This window comes from Protopterus annectens, chromosome 11.part0 (genome assembly GCF_019279795.1).
Source record: "Protopterus annectens isolate FY-2018-M chromosome 11.part0, PAN1.0, whole genome shotgun sequence".
Classification (NCBI taxonomy): Eukaryota; Metazoa; Chordata; order Ceratodontiformes; family Protopteridae; genus Protopterus; species Protopterus annectens.
Genome location: NC_056745.1, coordinates 1,212,359,120 through 1,212,381,304, shown reverse-complemented (window position 1 = coordinate 1,212,381,304; position 22,185 = coordinate 1,212,359,120). Strand labels below are relative to the sequence as shown.

Sequence of the window (22,185 nt, the reverse complement as noted above, 5' to 3'; positions counted from 1 at the left end):
ATCTCCATGTGACATGACAGAAGCATCATTTTATAGACACTGTACTCCAAATACAATTCTATTACTGAATATGGAGGCTTACGGGGAGTTCACTGACACTGTTCCAATTTCTGAAGGTATTACACATCATTTAACACCTCTACCAACTATAGAACAAAGTCTTTTACAACTTTGAAGGTAACATTTCTTGTTTTCCATTCCCCAATTTTCTACACTCTATGTTTAGGAATCAAGGTTTTCCTTTCCTCCACAGCAATGGTTTACTTCATCTTCTATGTACTGCTCCATTATATGATGCGCACACCCATTACCACCTTTATTTTCTTTTATCTTTCATTTTTATTATAAATATTTTCATTATTTTTGCAAAATTTCAATGTGATGATGGAGTCATACTGGGCTATCTGCCCTTGTGAGTCATTTTAAGTTTACCCAAATTTCAAATGTAAGAATCAAACTGTGTACTTTGTCCTTGAGAGTAAACACCTTAAATTAAGCTAACCCCCAGCCCCCTATAATGGTAACATATGTATTTTTGTTACTGTGTCTCTGATTGTAGATCTTTTACAACAATATTGTCTATGTTAGCTGTCTTCTGGTCCAGGTTCTGTATAAAAAGATTTTTCAGACTAGTGCTCTTACCCAGTTATCAAATGTGATGTATGTATGTGCATACAAATAAATAAATTGTTCTTTACTGTTATGGCTAGTCCCCCAGTGAGCAATTACAGACTAGAAGAAAAGAGAGGTGCGACAAGGGAGGGCACTGTTCCAGATGGTACCATTTATCACAACCCTATGATTTAATTATGCTCTGAAAGAGCTTTTGCACAAAGATGGCAGCTAGCCAACAGTGAATAAGCAACATGAATACATTCAGATTTTATTATACTTTAATTATGTTAACAAAAATAATGGCATACTACTATATAGCTAATCTCTGGTAAATAAAAAAGGCTGTAACTTTACTTAGTAAATAAACATTTTATTAACTGGGTAACCTAGGTGGCCCAAAGCATAGCTTCATCAGAGAAGTGGAGAGGAGAATCTCCAATCACAACACAGATGACAGTGCAACAAAGATCTGTAAAAAGAGAGAGACTACATTACATATAAACAACACAACAGTAAAAATACAGTAGATATTTACACCACCACAAAGGATCAATCACCTGCACTATATACAGACTGAAAGAAAGTCTGTTATAAAATAAGAGCTGCTCACCTGCAACTGTGATTCTAGGACCAATGTAGAAGTTCCTATTTATTGCAACTGCTTTAAATGAAGCCCCTCCCCCCAGATAGCATCACCAGACTTCAGCAGGAATTCAGTGACAAACCTCTATGGAAACTCAGACAAAATGCACAATATGCACCACCGGTCCTGCAACTATGCTTACAAATAAATATCATTAATTCAACATCACGACATACTTCTTCCATCATGAGAAAAAAAAAACAAGACCCCTTTCTTGTCAAACTTAATGTAATAGGGAGGTCCAAAATCCAGTACCCCAGAGTGACTCAACATTCCAGTAAAGGCAGACCTGACAGTAACCCTTCCACACACTAATATTACGTGACCTTGGCCTTTAACTTCTGAGGGACCCGTTTCGTACTTTAGTTCCATCGGCTAATCAGAAAGCATGCTTTATAAAAAAAAAAAACTAACATATCTGTGAAACGGTGAATTATCTTACAGTTAAGGTAGACAGCTCACTTCTGCAATGAACTAAACTGTAAATGTCTTTCAATTAAAAAATATAAGATGGGTACAGGCAAAAAAGAATATGCAAAAATCACATCTCCAGATCAGGGAGAAGCGCATACTAATTTTAGAGAACAGCACTCAACTTCATAATGTATTGACTGATCTACTACAGGACCTCCTGGGATTGGTCCATCGTCTCTTCCATATCAATTCAGCATTTTTTTTGGAAGCTTATATGACAGCTGTCATGCTAACATCAGACTAGGAGGTTTTGCCTAGGCCCTGGCAAGCTTTTTCTCTTCCGATGCGTGAGTAACCACAATCCCTGCAAATAAAAAACAACGATGACATCTACACTGTCAAAAACTAATATATGAGCATGCAAATGCCAGTTACACTGAGAAATTCGACAATTTCAGTTGCCTGAAGGTCTTGAACAAGCACAGACGGACAGTGTGAAAACATATGACATTCACCAGAAAAGGTCTCTTCAATGATCATATTACAAGCCTAGCCAAGTTCTACCCTTATTTCCACAATCAGTACCAATTGCCCCTGTCCAGGAAGGACATATGTCGAATGCCTGGAGTGAACTTACAGTTACCTGTCCAATCATCCCGACTGCATTTGAAGAGAGCCAATAAGGTGCTCTGTTTGACATGAAGTGGGAGTCTGCTCCAAAGGTGTGGTTACCTCTGGGAGACAAATCTGTCCCTCCAGCAGGTTCTATTAATGTGACATACAAGATTAAGGTCTTTAGAGTAAGTAACCCATGTACCATTTGACTTGCAGATATGCAGCATTTCCAATAAAGCAGGGTCAAAGATTGCCTCTGAGTTGTCTGTACAAAGTGACAGTGATTTCAGATTATCCACTTAGGACAGATGCTGAAGACCTTGAATTTTCCTTGTGAGGAGCCTCTATAGTCTCTCCAATTGCTGCAGGTGCTTGGAAAGGTACATACCAAAAAGGGCATTGCACTCAATTATTGGCCTGATGAGAGAAGAGTACAAGTTATAACTTCTTTTTTTCTTGATGCAATGCCCTTACTTATGAGATGAGTAATATACAATGCCCTTCTTACCACTGTGGAGACATAGAGGTCAAAGGTAAGGTTGCTCTCAACCTGTGTGCCCAGGTCTCTCACCAATGATTATGTACTTAGGGTGTTGTTACTGATGTGGTAGTTAGCAGGAACATTGCACTTATCAAAAGGGATGATGATACATTTTTCCCACTGAGTTTAAGGCCACGACTTTGGTACCAATCATTCGTTTGTGTAAGACCCTGTTGTAGGATATTGACATCTTTTGGAGATTCTATGACCGCTCCCAGTTTACAGTCATCAGCAAACTTTGTCAACCACAGACCTTTAGTTTTTGCTTGTACTTCGGAGAAATAGATTCCTAAACAGTAGAGGTCCCAGGACTGATCCCTGTGGAACACCACTGGTTACAGGTCTGCTGTTGGACATGGATTCCCCTACTCTGACTATACGAGTTCTATCAGTGAGCCAGTTAGCAACCCATCTAACGATATATGGGTTGATACCAGCTGGGTGAGTTTGTCAATGACGCCTGACTGGGGGATAGTGTCAAAAGCATTAGCTAAGTCTAGGTAGGCTGTATGCACAGATTTCCCCTCATCTAAAGTCCACCAGGTTTATCAGACATGATCTCCCTTTGACAAATCCAAACTGAGTAGGGTCAAGTGTTTGAATATTACCTATATCTTTGATGATAAGGTCCATGATGATTCTCCATGGCCATGCAGATAAGGCTAGTCAGGCTAATAGGTCTATAGTTCCTAAGGTCAGTGGAGGCACCTCCTTTGTGTAAGGGAATAATGGTGGCTGTTTTCCATTCAGCTGGTATGAAGCCAGTGCTTAGACTATGACTGAAAAGAGTACCCAGTGGTGTTGCTAATTCTTGTTGGAGCCAGTGTAGGAAGCAACCTGGAATGTTATCAGGTCCCATGCATGCTGTGTTTTTGGCCTTAGAGAGGTAATTTATGAACTGTTCTTTAGAGATACAAGGTAGAGAACATGTGGTTGGGATGTCATGGGGTACATGTGGTGGGGAAAGGGGAGTGAAGTTTTCACAGAACCTGTCAGCGAACAGGTTAGCAATGTCCACAGGCTCAGTATATGTGACATCATTAACTACCAGTTTGGCACAAATTTGGGCCTTTCCTTTTAGGTTACGGATGTACGTAAAGAACACCTTACGGTTGTCCTAAATTGAGGAAGCTAATCTGGATTCGTAGTTTGCTTTGGAGGACTTCACAAGAAGCCTCATTTGCTTGTTTAAGCGGAGGAGGGAGTGTTTCCAGTTTAGGGCACGCTCCCTTTTACTTTTAGACAGCAATTTCTTCCTCTTATTGTAAAGCCTATTAATGGCAGTTGTCCACCAAGTAGGTTTGCTCTTCCTTGAGGAGCTTGTTTTGGTCCTATCGCGTACGGCAGAGTCATTGCAGTTATTCAGGTGTTTGTATAAAGCACTGGTGTAGAACACGGCATAGTTGCCAGTTCCATCTAAAGGGGAAGGTGCAGTAAAGCTATTTATACCATCTCATAAGAGGTTACAATCTGCTTTGGAGAAGTTTTTTTTAGTTTAGTTGCTGATGGGGGGGGGGGGGGTCAGGTGTGATAGTTACTTTAAATGAGACTGATCGGTGGTCAGATCTCACTAGAGAAGATCTAACAGTGGGGGTGCTACTGTGGTCCCCCATAGTGGTAAGCACCAGATCCAGGATGTTGGCACCCATTGTGTGGATATCAATCAACTGGTCTAGGGTAATGGAATTAACGAAGTCAAGGAACCTTGGAACCTTTGCACAAGTGAGTTAGAGCATGAGTAATTTATCCAGTCAATGGATGGGTAAGTTAAAGTTGCCCAAAACCATGGTATTTGGATGTATCTTGATAGACTCAACTAGATCAAAATAGGCAGAGAGGGTGTCCTAATGTAGCTGGCAATGACTTGAACAGGTTGTCCTACTAACAGTTAATTGTACCTTAAGTATTTCCAGTATATCATACTGTTTAACCATTCTGGAGGTGTATTTACCTTTAATGAATATCGATACACCTCCTTTAGTTTTTACACATTCAGTTTATGATATAAATGTGTGGAAGGAGGTATGTAATGAACAATTTACTTCTTCTGTGTTATCTGATATAGTTTTAGCTTTTGAGTAAATTTTTTAACATGTTTTCTCTAAAACTGTTCTTTAGTGTAGCAGAACATTGCATTTAGTTAATTTGGTGTTCTGCTGTGTTGTACTGCTACAAGTCCATAAGTGCCATGTTTGTTTGTACTGCATTTGTGACAGAGGGAGATAAGCTTTCAGTGAGTGATATTTGCCCCTTCTCCACTGCTGTACAACTGCAACCATTACATTTAAGTAAGGGGTGTGGAGGGAAGGGAGGTTTGCCCCCCTGCGGAAAATTTAAAAATGCATTTCACATTATTTTTTTAAAGATCAGGAGTCAATATAAACAAAGTCGATTTAATGCTATGAACCTTTCTGAGCAGTAACTTTCTCCTGTATTCTCCCATAAAGAACCCCAGTCCTTTTTGAGATTTAAATATCACATGAGACAAGCTTACTGTCCCCATTACCTTAACCATCAGGTTCAGGTTCTACAGATATGAATGTATCATAAAAAACCCTTTTCCTAGCCAAGCTGACCTCAATCATCCTCTCACAACAGTAGTATCCTAAGGGAGTGACACCTCTGAGAAAGGCTGTAGAGGTAGATGCAGCCCTGGTTGAGTGTGGTCTTATCCCCTGTGGGATAGGTCTTCCATGGTGCTTATAGCAGAAATGATTGCAATGGCATACCCATTTAGAAATGGTTTGCTTTGAAATGGCCTTTCCCTCTGTCCCTGTAGCAAATGCCACTAGCAGTTGTTCAGATTTCCTTTGAGGTTTAGTCCTGTTCAAGAAAAATCTAAGTTGTCTGTGCACATCTAAGGAGTGCAGCATCCGTTCCCCTTTTTTATGTGGATTAGAAAAGAAGGTTGGCAAATGAATGGACTGATTAAGAGCCACAATGGATACTACCTAGTGCATAAAGGAGGGACTGGTCCTGAGGGACACCCTGTCCGCATTAAAGATGATGAAAGGCTCCACTGCCATAAGGGTATGTAATTCAGATACCCTTCTTGCTGAAGTGATTGCTAAAAGGAAGGCTGTTTTCCAAGAAAGGAATTTTAACTATGCACTTGACACTGGTTCAAAAGGAGGAACAGTGAGTTTTTCCAAAACAAAGTTAAGGTCCCTGGCTGGAGTTGGGGCTCTCCTGTGTGGTCTTAAGTTTTTGGCCCCTCTGAGGAACTGCATGAGCAGTGGATGAGAGAAGAGAGGTGACTCTGTGTTGTAATGAGCTGAAATGGCTGAGGCATGAATTTTCATGGAGGAAAAAGAAAGGCCCCTGTGAAGCATCTCAGTTAAGTACTGAAGAATCTGAGGTAAATTGGGCGCTGCTGTGGCCATCCCTTGAGTTTGGTTCCAAACACAGAATCTTTTCCATTTTTCAGCATAAGAGTTTCTAGTACTAGGCCTCCTTGCCTCCAGAATGACATCCAACACTTGTTTACTGAGGGATGGTAATGGAGAGATTAGGTAATTAGCCAGGCTGCCAGGTTCAGGGTTTGAAGCTGAGGATGCAGAATCTGGCCCTCCTGCTGAGAAAGCAGGGTAGGGGTCTGAGACAGGTGCCATGGAGCCAGCAGTGACACACTGCGTAAGAGGGGGTACCAGTGTTGGCGTGGCCAGTCTGGTATAATCAGTATCATCTTCAGTTTGTCCTGTTTGATCTGTAGTAGTACTTTGGAGAGGAGAGGCAGAGGAGGAAAGGCATAAACTGATGGATTTTTCCAGCTGAAGGACAGGGCATCCACTTTCCAAGCTTGTTTGTGGGGAATCCTTGTGCAGAATTTGTCCAATTGGTAGTTCTGGGGGGAGGCAAACAGGTCTATATCTGGGCTCCCCCATTTGTTTATCAACATGTTGAAAAGTCTTTGGTTCCAGTTTCCAATCGTGTGGGTCCATGAGATTTCTGCTTAGTTCGACTGCCAGTGTATTTAGTTTTCCTGGCAGGAATTGAGCCTGTAGATGCACTTGGTAGCTCATGTGTTCCACAGAGCCATGGCTAGTCTGCAGAGCGGGTATGAATGGGTATCCCCCTGCTTGTTTATGTACCACATAACAGTGGTGTTGTCCGTCTTTACCATTAATTGTCCTGGAAGAATGTGGTCCTTGAAGGCTGTCAGAGCATTCTGTACAGCTAACATTTCTTTTTGATTGATATGCAGGTGCAGTTGACTTGGGTTCCTTTTGCCCTGAATGCACTTCCCCTGCCAGGTGAGCCCCCCCATGCATAGTCTGATGCGTCTGTTACGGTTTGGGTGGCAGGGGGTAGAGTGAATGGTAGTCCCTTGTTTTGGTGGCAGGCCTCTGCCCACCAAAGCAACTCTGTTGACAAGGTATGACAGGAATCATTGCTTCTAGATCCTGAGAATGTTGACACCATAGGCTTTTTAGATACCATTGCAGTTTCCTCATATGCAGTCCTGCATATGGAATTAGGAGAATGCAGGAGGCCATGAACCCCAAGGCTTGCAGTATTTGTCTTGCAGATAGCAGGGTTTTGGTAGCCATTAGTTTGAAGTAAGTTGCCAAATTAATTTGTTTCTCTGGCGTGAGGAAAGCCATCTGGGAAGTTGTGTTCAAGCTTGCTCCCAATGTAATTTGTTGACAGGGTACAAGATGTGATTTATTTTTGTTTATGGTGTACCCCAGACATGCTAGCACCTTTTCTACAAATGCCACATGATTCAAAAGTATGTTCTGGCTTTCTGCCTGAATTAGACAACCGTCCAAGTATGGGTATATTTGAATATTTCTTTGCTGCAAAATGCAATAACTGGAGCTAGGTACTTTGTGAATACCCTGGGTGCAGTAGATAAGCCAAAGGGGAGTGCAGAGAACTTATAGTGGATGTATCCTGCTTTGAAGCATAGGTATCTTCTGCAAGATTCTCTGATGGGGATGTGCAGGTAGGCTTAATTTAAATCCAGTGTTGCCAACCAGGCATCCTTGCCTAGGCAAAGGAAGCAACTGGTGAAGAGTTAGCATCTTGAATTTTGGGATCACCAAAACGGTGTTTAGGATAGAAAGGTCCAGGATAGGACGCCATAAGTTGTCTTTTCTGGGTACCAGGAAATGTCTTCAGTAGAAACCTTGTTCCCTTTCCTCTTCTGGTACAGTTTCAATAGCCCTTATGCTTAAGAGAGAGAGTACTTGCTTTTGAGCCTCTGCCCACTGACTTGGGGGTAGATCTGGCCAATTGTTTGGGGTTGGTAATGTGTGGAAGTGAAACCTGTATCCTTGGAAATCGATATTTAAAACCCATTTGTCCTGGGTAATGAGTTCCCAGTTTTTTTGCCTGCAGAGCAATCTTTCCCCCTAAAGGAGCAGTCAGTTGAGAATTGCTTGGAAGTGTTAAAGTTAAGACATTGAGACAGCTTACCATAGGAGGGAGTCTTACTACTCCCCTGATTTGGAAGTGGGAGCCCTCCACTGCTTAGTCCTGTGCGTACCCTGGGACTGAAGCGTGGGTGTTCTGCTGGTTCTAGATTTGGACTGAGAAGGCCTGGAAGAGGCAGGAAAGGACCAATTCTTAGAGGGCCAAGGCCTACTAAATCTTGGAGGCTGTACTTGCAGGAAATCTTTAACAGTTTGCATAGATTTAGCTTTTTCCTCCATCTTTTTAAGTACTACTTCTGCTCTGTTGCCAAACAGGTGGTCCTGATTTAAGGAAGCATCCATCAGTTTAGCTTTAACATGATCTGGCAAGGATTGCTCCTTAAGCCAAGCATGCCTTCTAAGTACAGTCCCAGTGGCAGCAGCCCAGCAAGATGCCTCTAGTGAATCAAAACCACACTGCAAAGTATGTTTTCCAACTTGTTAAGCAGAATGTATTAAATCCTGTAAATCCTTATTTTCAACACAGTCAGGAACTGAGCATCCAAGTGCTCTGGATTATGCGTAACACTCCGCATTTAATGAAGAGTGAAGCCACTCTTCCGCTGCTCCGCACTGAACAGCTGTGGCTCTGCTACAAAGCTTTTGATTGGTTTGCATACCGCAATTACTGCCAATCAGCACTGCGGTATACAAACCAATGCATAGCTCTGCTACCCTTCCACGCCGGCTGTGATCCGCAGTTTTTGACTGTCTCGTAGACCGCATTTACAGCCAATCGTGAACTTGGTCTATGAGCCAATCAATTAGATAGTCTGAAGAGGACAAGAACCAATGAGAGCTCCAAAATAAAGGCCAATCGTGTTCCTGAAAGCCTTTTCGCACCAAAATAATGGCTTGAAAAAGGCTTCCAGGAATCAGAGATTTTACTTCGACCGACTGACTACATAAAAAGTTTGGCTGGAAGAAGGAAGAAAGGAAGGAGTGGCTGGCTGCAGACGAAGACATTGCGGGAGTAGGAAGTGGAAGTTAGCCTGCTTGCCAGGACGGAGAGGTCGGTGAGAGGAGTCTGTTTGCTGTGTCAGAACAGAAGGGCTGAGGATTATCTTTCTGCTACACTGCTCTACAACTGAGTTGGAATATCAACTCTGTGCCGTGGTTGGTTGTATTGGATTATTTGTGACAGTGCTGCCTTGGATTGTATTGCTGAAGTGGTACTGTGTGTATAGGCAGAGCAGAGGTAAGTGTTTTAGGCCTTTAGCTGTAATGGTTAAACTTGAAAATATTTCCCTTTAGAAGTGGTATGCTAGTACAGATCCTGTTATTTTATCAACTTTCTAAGTGTGTAAGTATTAATATTTAGTCTCAGTATTGTGTCCCTAGTATGTCTCCCCCTAGTATGTCTACTTTTTTTTTTTTTGGGCAGAAACTGTATGCCAAGACAGGTCCTTGTTCTAGCAACTTTCTAGGTTTATAAGAGCAATATTTAAAGTGTGTGCATATTTCTGCTGCTTGTCCCCCTAGTACATCTCTGAAAGTAATTGCCTTTTTTTTTTGAGAAACTGTATGCCAAGACTGGTCCTGTTCTAGCAACTTTCTAGGTTTATAAGAGCAATATATAAAGTGTTTGTATGTTTCTGCTGCTTGTCCCCCTAGTACGTCTCTGAAAGTAATTGCCTTTTTTTCTGAGAAACTGTATGCCAAGACAGGTCCTCTTCTAGCAACTTTCTAGGTGTATGAGATCAATATTTCTAAGGTTTTAAGAGGAATATTCTAGCAATATTTCTAAGGTTATAAGAGCAATATTCTAGCAATATTTCTAAGCTTATAAGAGCAATATTTCTAAGGTTATAAGAGCAATATTTAAAGTCTCTGTGCTGCTTGTCCCTCTTATATTGGGCTTTGTCCAGTTTTCTTGCACTAAGAGGTTGAGAAGTCTGTCCAGATGGATGTCAAAAGTGAGTTATAGTTATGGGATGCTTTAACTTATCCAGTTTTGTTTTTGGTAGAACTTTGTTTAACTTGATCTTGAATTCTTTGTCTTAAATGGCACATTCTTGTAAAAGCACAGAGGGCCCTGGTTTTAAGTACCTTTTTAGGCATCTTTGCCAGGCCCACACCTTGCTGTAGGACAGGGGTAGAACACATCTAAAGTGGTGAATGTAAAATGCAAGTAGTATTGTCATGATGTGTGTTGCAAGTGCCTTTGTTAAGCTGAATGTGTTTATCCTTGGCATGGATTTTGAGATAATTAAGGGTGCTTTGAGTACTGAATGTCATGAAAGTCACTCTTCCCTTCTGCAACACTGGTTAGGTGGGCAAGTGGGCACCAGAGGATTGAAAGTGTCATTGAAGCAAGGAAGTGAAGCATGCAGGCCTTTATAGTAAACAAAAGGAGCAGAGATGAGCAAGAGAAGAGGGTGCAACATCAGGAAACGTCCAGTGATATGGGTAGGCTATGGCCCTATTGTCTTGTATCTTTGCTATTGAGAACATTTTCTAATTTTCCTTTCTGCACTATAGCCCCATTTGTTTCATTGTTTAACACCACTGTTTTACAAATCTGGTAGGTACAGACTACCCAGATTACAGTGAGGACAGGGATGTAGATATAGATTGCACCCCAAAGAAGAGAAGATGCACAATTTTTCAGCGAAGCTGGGCAAGTGCGTTTGACTGGCTTTCTATGAGTAGGCGCGGAGTGAAATTTGCTTTCTGCAAGACTTGTAACACGGATTTCACAATCCATCACGGGGGCCGACATGATCTGCAAAGACATGCCAACAGTGAGAAACACAGGCAGAATTGCAAGCATGCTGCTAGAAGATCTATGGTGGATTTCTTTGGACCTCAGAGTTTAACAAGTACAAAGTTGGTTGAGGCAGAGGTTGGTTTTGTGTCTCTCCTTGCTAAACACAACTTATCATTTGCAGCAGGAGAACACATCCTAAAGTTTATGAAGAAGTGTGGAGAGGATCAAGATGTTCTCCGTAAAATGACATGTGGAGCGATGAAGGCATCATGCATTGCACGGGATGTTTTGGGGCCTCATTACCAGAGTGATGCTGCAGCAGCCTGCCAGAAATCACCATTCTGTGTGAATATGGACCAAAGCACAGACATGGGAGATGACAAAAGTACAGTTTTGTACCTACCATAAATGTAGATGTTCGAGTGTTCACCCTGCTACAGTCATCACACTTGGGTTATCCTGTCGTCAGGCGGTCCCGCAGTCGGCCGGAATTCCAAAGTCTTGGTGCAGCGTCGGTTGCTGTCGCCTCTTCCCTGAGGTCAGTGCGCCAGGGGTATATATAATGCAACCGACGCCATTTTCTTCAGTTTTTCTTGCCTTAGATGTCAGGTGCCCCCAAAAAGGTGGTCAGAAATTAGTACCAAATGGAGTAACCTCTGCACAAACACAAAATCCCTTCAGCTATAAGCAAATACATCAGTAAGGTATTGAAGAGATTTAGCCAGTAGATCAGAGGGGATGGAGGGAGGGTAACCTGGACTGCAGCAGGGTGAACACTCTAACATCTACATTTATGGTAGGTACAAAACTGTACTATGTTCATCGTGTTACCCTGCTGCAGTCATCACACTTGGGTTGAATCCCAAAGCTAAGGAAGGGGGGAGGTATCATAGAGGGTTAGTGGAGGCTATAAGGCCCTGCAGAACTGCAGTGGCGAAGCTTGCCCTGGTCTTAGAGTAAAGAGGTAAGTGATAGTGTTTGGTAAAGGTGTGTACTGAACTCCTAGTTGCAGCTTCTAAAATCTCCTCGGTTGGAACCCCCCTGAGAAAGGCTGTAGAAGTAGCTGTTGCCCTGGTAGAGTGGGACCTAATGGTAGCAGGGACTGGTTTCCCATGATGGGTATAGCAGAAACGTATGCAGTGACCTATCCATTTAGAAATGGTCTGTTTTGATATAGCCTTCCCTTGAGAAGCTGTAGCATAGGATACAAAGAGCTGGTCAGATTTTCTGAAAACCTTAGTTTTGTCCAAGTAGTAACAAAGTTGCCTGTGAATGTCCAAGGAATGCAGGAGTCTCTCACCTTTGTTCTGTGGATTTGGGAAGAAGGTGGGTAAGTGGATGGTTTGATTTAAAGCCACACTGGAAACCACCTTAGGCATAAAGGAAGGATTAGTGCGGAGAGAAACTCTGTCTTGATGAAAAATGAGGAAAGGTTCCACTGCCATTAGTGCCTGTAGCTCTGAGAGTCTTCTAGCTGAAGTTATTGCTAGCAGCAGAGCAGTCTTTCATGACAGGAACTGAAGATCTGCGGAGAAAGCTGGTTGAAAGGGAGGTAGCGTTAGTTTTTCCAGAACAAAGTTGGGGTCCCATGTTGGTGTAGGAGCTCTCCTGGGTGGTCTAATGTTTTTTGCCCCTCTGAGGAACTGCCTTAGAAGAGGATGTGAAAATAAAGGTGGATCCGTGTTGTAGTGAGATGAAATAGCTGAAGCATGGACTTTAATGGAGGAAAAAGAAAGTCCTTTGTGCAACATCTCAGCTAAATACTGTAGAATGTGAGGCATGTGAGGCTGAATTGTGTCTTGGCCTTTAGCTTGGTTCCAGGCACAAAACCTTTTCCATTTGTCCGAATAAGCCTTCCTGGTGCTTGGCCTCCTGGATTCCAGAATAACATCCAGAACTGCTTGGGAAAGAGGAGCTGGCTGGATATTTAGTAGATTTGCCATGCAGCCAGATTTAAAGTTTTGAGCTGGCTGTGTAGAATCTGATTGTTTTGTTGTGTGAGCAAATGGAGGATTTGAGGCAATATCCATGGTGGGCTGTGGGCCATATTTCTCAGTAGCGGGTACCAGTGCTGGTGTGGCTAGTCTGGGGCTATGAGAATCAGTCGTGGTCTCTCCTTTTTGACTTTCAGAAGAACCTTTGTGAGGAGAGGCAATGGAGGGAAGGCATATACTGTCAGGTTTTTACAACTGAGAGTGCGTCCACTTTCCAAACTTGATGGTGAAATGTCCTTGTACAAAATTTTGTTAGTTGATAGTTTTGAGGACTGACAAACAGGTCTATGTCTGGAAGGCCCCATTTTTGAGTTATCATTGCAAATATTTGTAGATCTAGTTTCCACTCGTGCGGATCCTTGATGTTTCTGCTGAGGTCGTCTGCCAATATGTTCTTCTGTCCTGGCAGGAATTGAGCTTGTAACTGAACTTGGTAAGCCAGAGCTGTGTTCCATAAGATCATTGCTTGCCTGCATAGAGGGTAGGAATGTGTACCCCCTTGTTTGTTTATGTACCACATTACTGTGGTGTTGTCCGTCTTTATTGCAAGTTGTCCTGGATGTAATAGATCCTTGAAGGCTGTCAGAGCTTTCTGTACAGCTAGCATCTCTTTTTGATTTATATGCAGATTTCTTTGATCTGCAGTCCATAGGCCTTGAAAGCATTGCCCTGCCATGTGTGCCCCCCAGGTGTAATCTGAAGCATCTGTTGTGATAGTTTGCCTGGCTGGGGGCAAGGTGAAAGGATGACCCTTGTTGAGGTGACATGCCTGTGACCACCATAGAAATTCCTGTTGTAGGCAGGGAATGAGAGATATTGTGTCCAAGCTGTGGCTGTGTTGAGACCATACGCTTTTTAGGTACCACTGTAATTTCCTCATATGCAGCTTTGCAAATGGTATTATTAGTATGCAAGATGCCATGTAGCCCAAGGCCTGCAGAATTTTTCTTGCAGTTAATTGGGTCTTTGTTGCCATTGTCTTGAAATATTGAGTCAGTTGTAGTTGCTTGTCTGTCGTAAGATAAGCCTTCTGGGCCGTTGTATTCAAGCTGGCACCCAGGAATGTCAATTTTTGTGAGGGTACTAGTTTTGACTTCTTTTCGTTTACTGTGTACCCCAGGCAGTTTAGTAGATGCTTTACAAAGGCCAGATGATGTAAGAGAATGTCTTTGCTTTCTGCTTGGATGAGGCAGTCGTCCAGGTATAGATATATTTGAATTCCTCTTTGTCTGCAGTATGAAATTACTGGTGCCAGCCATTTTGTGAAGACTCTGGGCGCAGTAGATAAGCCAAAGGGCAGTGCAGAGAATTGGTAATGGGTTGAACCTGCAATGAAACGGAGGTATCTTCTGCAACTTTGTCCGATAGGGACATGCAGGTATGCCTCCTTGAGGTCCAACGTTACTAGCCATGCTTCCTTGCCCAACATGGGAAGTAGCTGCTGTAGTGTTAGCATCTTGAATTTGGGTATTTGTAAGTAAGTGTTTAGAATTGAAAGGTCCAGAATTGGTCTCCAGGCATTGTCCTTTCGGGGCATTAGAAAGAGTCTTGAGTAAAATCCTTGGCCTTGCTCTCGAGTAGGTACCAGTTGAATGGCTCTCATGTCCATGAGAGCTGTAATTTGCTTTTGTGCCTCTGACCATTGATTTTGTGGCAGGTTTGGCATTCCTCTTTTCATTGGCAAGGTGTGAAAGTGGAATCTGTATCCTCGTAAAATTATGTCTAGGACCCATTTGTCCTTTGTGACAATGTGCCAGCTGTCTGCAAAAAGTGCTAGTTTTCCCCCCCAAGGGGGCTGCCAAGAGAGTATTGCTTGGACAGATGAGGTGCAAGTCACTGAGTTTGCCTTCTGGTGGATTGGGACCTGTCTTCTCCTCCCTTCTGTGTTGTAGTGCCCCATTGGCGAGGTTTATACTGGGCTTGTGGTTGTCCTCTGCCCCTTGGGCGTCTGTATTTACCCCTCTGTGGTCTGTCAGTAGCTGGAAAGGACCAATTTTTTGTTGGCCAGTTTCTGCTGAAGCGAGGGGGTTGTACCTGTAGGAAATTTTTGACTCTCTGCATAGATTTTGCCTTATCCACCATTTTCTTTAAAACTTCTTCTGCTTTAACTCCAAAAAGAACATCCTGCTGTAAGAGAGCATCTAGTAGTTTTGCTTTAACATGATCAGGCAGAGTTTGTTCCTTTAACCAAGCATGCCTATGTATAACAGACCCAGTGACAGCTGCTCTGCAGGAGGCCTCCAGAGAATCAAACCCACATTGTAAGGTATGTTTGCCCACCTGCTCAGTGGCGTGCAACAGATCCTGTACTTCTTCCAATTCAGATTGTTGAGGGAGAGTGGTTATTCTTTGCTTTAATTGAGAGATTAGGAATTGCTGATACTTAAGCATGTGAAACTGGCAATTCAGTGCCTTCATAGCTAGAGTGGCTGAGGTGTAAATCTTTTTCCCCCACCTGTCTAGTGCTCTGGAATCCCTCTCAGAAGGAACTGGGTTTTTTAGCCATAGAAGCCTTAGCCCTCTTGGGACCCTGGGAGATAGTCTCTGGATCAGCTACAGGGCTTTTGTAAAGAAATTTGTGGGAATCAGGCATTCTATTGCATCTGTCAGGCTTAGCCGGAGCAGGAGGTAGAGAGTCTGGGTTCAAACTGGATTCTAAGTAAACATCATCCACAATGTCCAAAACTGGAGGGATGGCAAGTGGTCTGTGTTGGGGGAGTAAAATAAACTCTCTGAGCCTTTTCTTCGAGTCAGAGTAGTCCTGACCTTCCCAGTGAAAATGTTCCCTCATAGTGTGTAAAGTTTCCCCAAAGGAGTAGTCTTCAGGAGGAGAAGCTGAGGGAATAGAGTCCTCAGCATCAGAATCTTCATAAGGGGAGAAGGAGTAATCTTGGTCCTCAGAGGAGTCTGAAGAAATGGACACTTGTTCAGAGGATGCATAATCTTCCTCTTGTCTAGGCCTTTTGTCAGGAGGGGGCTGGGAACCCCTGATTAAAGAAATCAAATCTTCAGCCATTTTGAGCATCTGTTTCTTAGGCATGGGGCCTTGAACAGGAGACTGAAGGGCAGTCCTTTTAGATTTAGTAGGAGTCTTCGTCTTAGAAAATGTTTTAATGGTGAGGGTCGTCGGTCTGAAAACGCCTTCAGAAACCGATGGCGTTTCTGTAGCACCGACGTCCTTTGTAGCAATGTCGTCAGAAGGGCCTGAACTAAATGGCTGCATCGGCCTGGTGCATTCCGCCAAAAATTCCGTAGCGGTCTCGGGTTCCAGATCTGCAGTAGTCAGGGGCTGCATCCGAGCCTCACTGAGGACCGGAGACCAGCTCAGCCGAGGCCTCGGAATCTGGCTTAGGCCTGGGCGCTGTGTCCTTATCTTTGCGTTTTTTGTGCACTCCGGTAGTCGGTTGCTCCGACGGCATGGTGTAGTTAAATTTCCTACCGAAGTAGTGTCGTGCGAAATCAAAGTGTCTTTAATAGTACGCTTATTAAACCTAGCACAAAACCGACAAGTAGTGACGTCGTGGTCTGGGCCTGGGCAAGGTATGCAATAAGAATGAAAATCCTTATGAGGTATTTGCTTCCCACAAGAAATACAATTGTTATCTTTTTCTGACATCAGTCTGAGGCAAGAAAAGTTTCCCCAACGGGGTGCTTAGCTTTACAGAAGACTTCGGTCTGAAATTCGAATTCGAAAATCTCAGGAGTCGGCCGACCGGCACTTGCGAACTGCTTCTGCTTCGGGCACCGCGCGGCAAGAAAGACTGAAGAAAATGGCATTGGTTGCATTATATATACCCCTGGCGCACTGACATCAGGGAAGAGGCGACAGCAACCGACGCCGGACCAAAACTTTGGAATTCCGGCCGACTGAGGGACCGCCTGACGACAGGATAACCCAAGTGTGATGACTGCAGCAGGGTAACATGATGAACATCTATTAGTCATCCTTGTTGGTTACCCTGATGAAAAGGCAAGCAAAAATGTGATAAGGTTCCTTCATATGCCAGAATGTGTGTCAGGAACTGGACAAGCAATGTTTGATTCTTTAATGTCCACTTTGACAAAATTTAACATTCCAGTTTCCAACATTGTGGGCTTTTCTTCAGACAATGCTGCCTCAATGATTGGAAAGCACAATTCTGTGCTGTCTCGTTTAAAGGAGGTGAAGCCCACAATTATAAACATTGGGTGTCTCCGCCACTTGGCAGATCTCTGCAGTAAGGCTGCTGTAAAAGCACTACATTCACCAGTTGAAGAACTTATATCAGATGTGTACTACCATTTCAGTTCTAGTGAACAAAGACAACAAATCTGCAGGAATTTGCTTTGTTCACAGATACTGACACCCCTGAAGATCATTAGACATGCACCTACAAGATGGCTCAGTCTTGGTAAGGTTATTAACAGAACCCTGGACATGTGGCCAGCTCTGAATTCATATTTTCTGTCTACAGAGCCAAGATCTGCTATGATTGACTTAATTTCTAAAAACCTGCAGAGTCATGAAGTGCATATGATTTTTATGTTCCTTAAGTATGCACTGGAACCCTTATTGGAGTCTGACATACAGATTCAGAGCAGAGAAAGTCAGCTACTGACACTGTGCATAAACTCCTGCAGCAGTACGCTAGCAGAGTCCTCAGACCTGCATCTGCTGTCAAGACTAATCAAACACAGTGACGTGTCAGTGTTGACTGACAGTAGCTGTGTTCTACCAAATGGTGAACTGCGGATTGGCTATGAAGTCAAGCAATACATGAACAGCCATGAGGAGGATATTGCCGGCACAGTCATTAAATTTAACTTTTACAAAAAAGTTGCAGATTTTTATGTTGCGGTGCTGCAGAAAATGCTGAAAAAGTTTCCCATGCAGGATCACTTACTGAAAGATGCTGCATTTCTTATTAATCCAGCCAAAAAATTGGACATTTCTTCAGGACTTGTCAGAGATGTTGGCTTCCGTCTGGGTGTATGTGAAAATGATGTTGAGGCTGAACAACTAATCAATGAGTTCACCCAATATCAGATCGAGGACATGGGGAATCTGACAGGCCCAGTAGATGGGCCCCACTCATGTGTGTCACAGTACTGGGCACACCTTCTGAGGGACCTTTGCACTGAAGGGAAACTGCCACTCTTTAAGCAGCTGATGATGAGCCTACTTTGCTTGCCACACTCTAATGCACAAGCAGAAAGAGCATTTAGTATGGTGCGGAAAGTGAAAACTGAACTGCGTCAGTCTCTGAGTTTAAAAACACTGAACTCTTTGTTGGCAGTCAAAATGAATGAAGAACTGGATGTCTGTGATATTAAGCTGCCAAAACATGTTTTAGAGGCTGCCCAGAAAGCCACAGCAGCATACAATAAGTCTACATCTGACGTATGATAGGATGCTGTTTAACTTGGTCTAAACTTTGTATGAAATGCAATATGTCTTTAGAAAATGTAGTAAATGTGATTTTTATTTTTGTAAAGTGCTGTTTCATTTACCTATGGTGTGGTTATGGTTTTGCAGATTATCAAATAAAGGTTTTTGGATCTGAGAAGTGTGTGTTATTGAATTTTACAGTCCTACCATGCTCCATGGCGAAGGCACGTTTCGCACAGTGCGAAAATAGGGTGTTCCACATTTTGACCATTTGTCACACATTGTTAGGGTCTGTGTTCCACATTGGCCTCTTAAGAGGTTGAAACATACGGTCAGGAATCAACATCATTTTCTGTTTAAGCAATCCAATAATATGCTGCTGATACTTTAACATATGAAACTGGCAGTTTAAGGCCCTAATGACCAAGGCTGCAGAAGTGAATACCTTCTTACCCCATCTATCCAGCGCCCTGGAATCTCTATCCGAGGGGGTAGGATTTTTGGCAGTAGTAGCCTTAACGCCCTTGGGTCCCTGTGAAATGGTCTCAGGATCCGCAATAGGATTTTTAAAAAGGAACTTGTGAGAGTCAGGAACCCTGTAATATCTATCAGGTTTTATGGAAGCAGGAGGTAAAGAGTCAGGGGCCAAGCTAGATTCCGAAAAGGCATCATCAACAATGTCTAGTACAGGAGGGATAGCTAAAGGCCTGTGTTGGGGCAGAAGTAAGAAATCCCTGAGCCTCTTTTTAGAATCAGAGTAATCCTGGCTTTCCCAGCGGAAATGCTCCCTAAGGGTATGCAAGGTTTCACCAAAAGAAAAATCCTCTGGGGGGGGGGGGGGGGGAGCAGAGGTAATAGAGTCCTCTGCATCAGAATCCTCATAGGTAGATAAGGGTAAATCCTGGTCATCAGAGGAAACAGAAATTTCAGAATCCTGATCATAAGTATCATAAGCAAATTCAGTCCAAGGTCTCTTAAGAGGGGGAAGTTTGGCTTCCCCTGATTAAAGTAATAAGGTCTTCAGACATTCTTATCATTTGTTTTTTTGCATAGAGGCCTGACCATGCGGTATGGGCATCGGTTTTCTAGGCATGGTTCGAGTTTTAGGCCTTGAAGAAGAAGATGGCGCCGGTTTAATATGCAAGTCAGTAGGCCTGAATACACCCTCAGAAGCCAGTGCTTGCACAGCGGCTCCGGACCCATCCAAGGTACAGACATCTGCAGGTTCTACAGTTGAAGCATCCTGCGGCATACCGGACCCCAAATGGATCTCAGTAGAGGCCTGCGAATCTGAAGTAGCGGGTATCAGGGGCTGCGAAAGCACCTCACTGAGTACCGGTGAACTGGTGACTAGCTTAGGAGAAGTGTCGTCTGCAGCTTTGGCCCTAGGTGGCCTGTCTCTGTCGTTTTCTTTGCGTTTTTTCAGAATGTCGGTAGTCGGGTAGCTTACCGAAGACATATCTAGATAATTGAACAGAGTACCAAAATATTTAGAAGCGTAAATATACCGACGACGAACAGTTTGCTGTTTAAATAAGGCACAAAACCAACAGCGAGGTACTTCGTGGTCAGGGCCTAGGCAAGGAATACAGTACGAATGAAAATCTTTATGAGGTACTTGCTTTCCACAAGAAATACAACTACTGACTTTTACTGACATCGGTTTAGAGCAAGAAAAAGTTTCCCCAACTGGGTACTTCACTTTAGTTGAAGACTTCGGTACTGAAACTCAAAAATGAAAATTTCAGGAGTCGGCCGACCGGCACTTGCAAACTGCTTCTGTTTCGGGCACCACACAGCAAGAAAGACTGATGTAATGGCATTGGCTGTATGCTTTATACCCTTGACTACCTGACGTCACGGAAGATGAGACCGCAACCCACGCAGGACCCAAGACTTTGATAATCAGGCCGACTGAGGACTACTGCAAGCAGATAACCCAAATGTGATGACTGCTGGAGTGAAACATGAAAAACATCAATGAATTTAGTGTAATTTGGTGTTCTGCTGTGTTGTACTGCTACAAGTCTACAAGTGCTATGTTTGTTTGTACAGCATGTGTGACAAAGGGAGACAAACTTTCTGTGAAAGTGATATTTGCACCTTCTCCACTGCTGTACAACTGCAACCATTACATTTAAGTAAGGGATGTGGAGGGAAGGGTGGTTTGCCCCCCCTGCAAAAAATTTAAAAATGCATTTCACATTATTTTTTTTAAAGATCAGGAGTCAATATAAACAAAGCTGATTTAATGCTATGAACCTTTTTGAGCAGTACTTTTCTCCTATAGTCTCCTATAAAGAACCCCTGTCCTTTTTGAGATCTAAATATTACATGAGACAAGCTTACTGTCCCCATTACCTTAATCATCAGGTTATACAGATATGAATGTATCATACAAAACCCTTTTCTTAGCCATGCTGACCTCAGTCAGCTGGATTTCTGAAGTTCATCCTCTCAGAACAGTAGTATCCTAAGGGATTCATCACAAAGAGATTTGTTTCTGTCTACACAAAAACAAGGAATTACGTCAAAGGACTCTCTGAATATTAATCTGGCTTAACTGGATCAATCAATTTAGCTGTATGTGTTTAATTCAAACATGTCTGACAAAGTGCTCTTGCATGCGACAGACATTCCAGCCAATTAGTGTCATTTGAAAAGAATCACCAGCTTCTGGTGTTCTTTGTCAAGGACAGAAAAGACTCTACCCAAAAGATCACATAGATGCATCAGTTTTTGCTGCATCACCCATCTAACAACTGTGCATGGAGGACTTTCCCATAGATAAACTTACTTTGACCCTGTGTTTGAATCATTCTCTTCCTCTACACATCTGCATCTCACAACAGGACACACTGTTAGTACAACATATGAATCAAGGAGTTTCACAGCATCACAGATAAGGCAGGGGACGTGGGTGTGTGCCTCTATGAGGATCCACTACCTTGGATTACTGGTGGCTCTGGAAGGGGGGGGGGGGCACACGCTGTCATATATAAGGCAGCAGCTGTGATTGTGAAGTTCAGCCAAGTAATTAGCTAATAAGAATGCATTTCCTTACTGATAGTTCTTCTTTCTGCTTTTCCCAGTTAGGGGTCGCCATAGCAGAACTCCGGTCCACTAATGACTGGCAGTAGATTTTTACGGTGTAGAGGTACCAGCTCGATACCCACCCTTTAAAGAAGGCACGCCCATTCACGCATGTCTTTCAAACGCCACTCGACCGCAGGGAGGACATGCAGACTCAACACAGAAGGCGTTCCAGCTGAGAATCGAACGGGAAAACCTCTTGCTGTGAGGTGACAATGCTACTGCTGTACCACCGCAGCTTGGTGGGGTTAAATACTCTGTCTTCTTCAGGATTAGGCATAATGTATTTGCTTAGCCAACATTTTCCTGCAGCAAGAGGTTTGTTTTGGTACTTGGTGGATCTCAAGAAATCTGTGATATGTGGTGAAGACAGGGATTCATAAAGCTGATGCTCCACTTTCAGCACTGCCCTTAAGTGCTCAATGACAGACGCACCAGAATATTTCTTGTCATATTGTTCAAGGGAACACATTCTCAAGGGGCTCTTTAATCACCACTCAACTTTAAAAATGGAAAAAAAAAGGTTTGTTGGTCTATTTTTGTCAGCTCATTTTGCTAAAACCAAAAAAAAAGGCAGATGGAAGTCGGTTAGAAGAAGAAGAAAAAAGGATCCCCACCAGGGTACTTATCTTTTTTGAAGACTTCGGGTCTGAAACTCGAAAATGAAAATTTCAGTAGTCCGCCGACTGGCACTTGCGAAATGCTTCTGCTTCGGGCACCACACGGCAAGAAAGACTGATGTAATGGCGTCGGCTGCATGTTTTATGCCCCTGAC

The 22,185-nt window shown here is 43.2% G+C and overlaps 1 protein-coding gene across 4 annotated transcripts in view; it reads right to left on the bottom strand.

Moving 5' to 3' along the window:
* Window positions 1-22,185, bottom strand: part of PRDM4 (PR/SET domain 4) — a 780,070-nt gene that overhangs the window by 418,172 nt on the left and 339,713 nt on the right. The window lies entirely within an intron of this gene.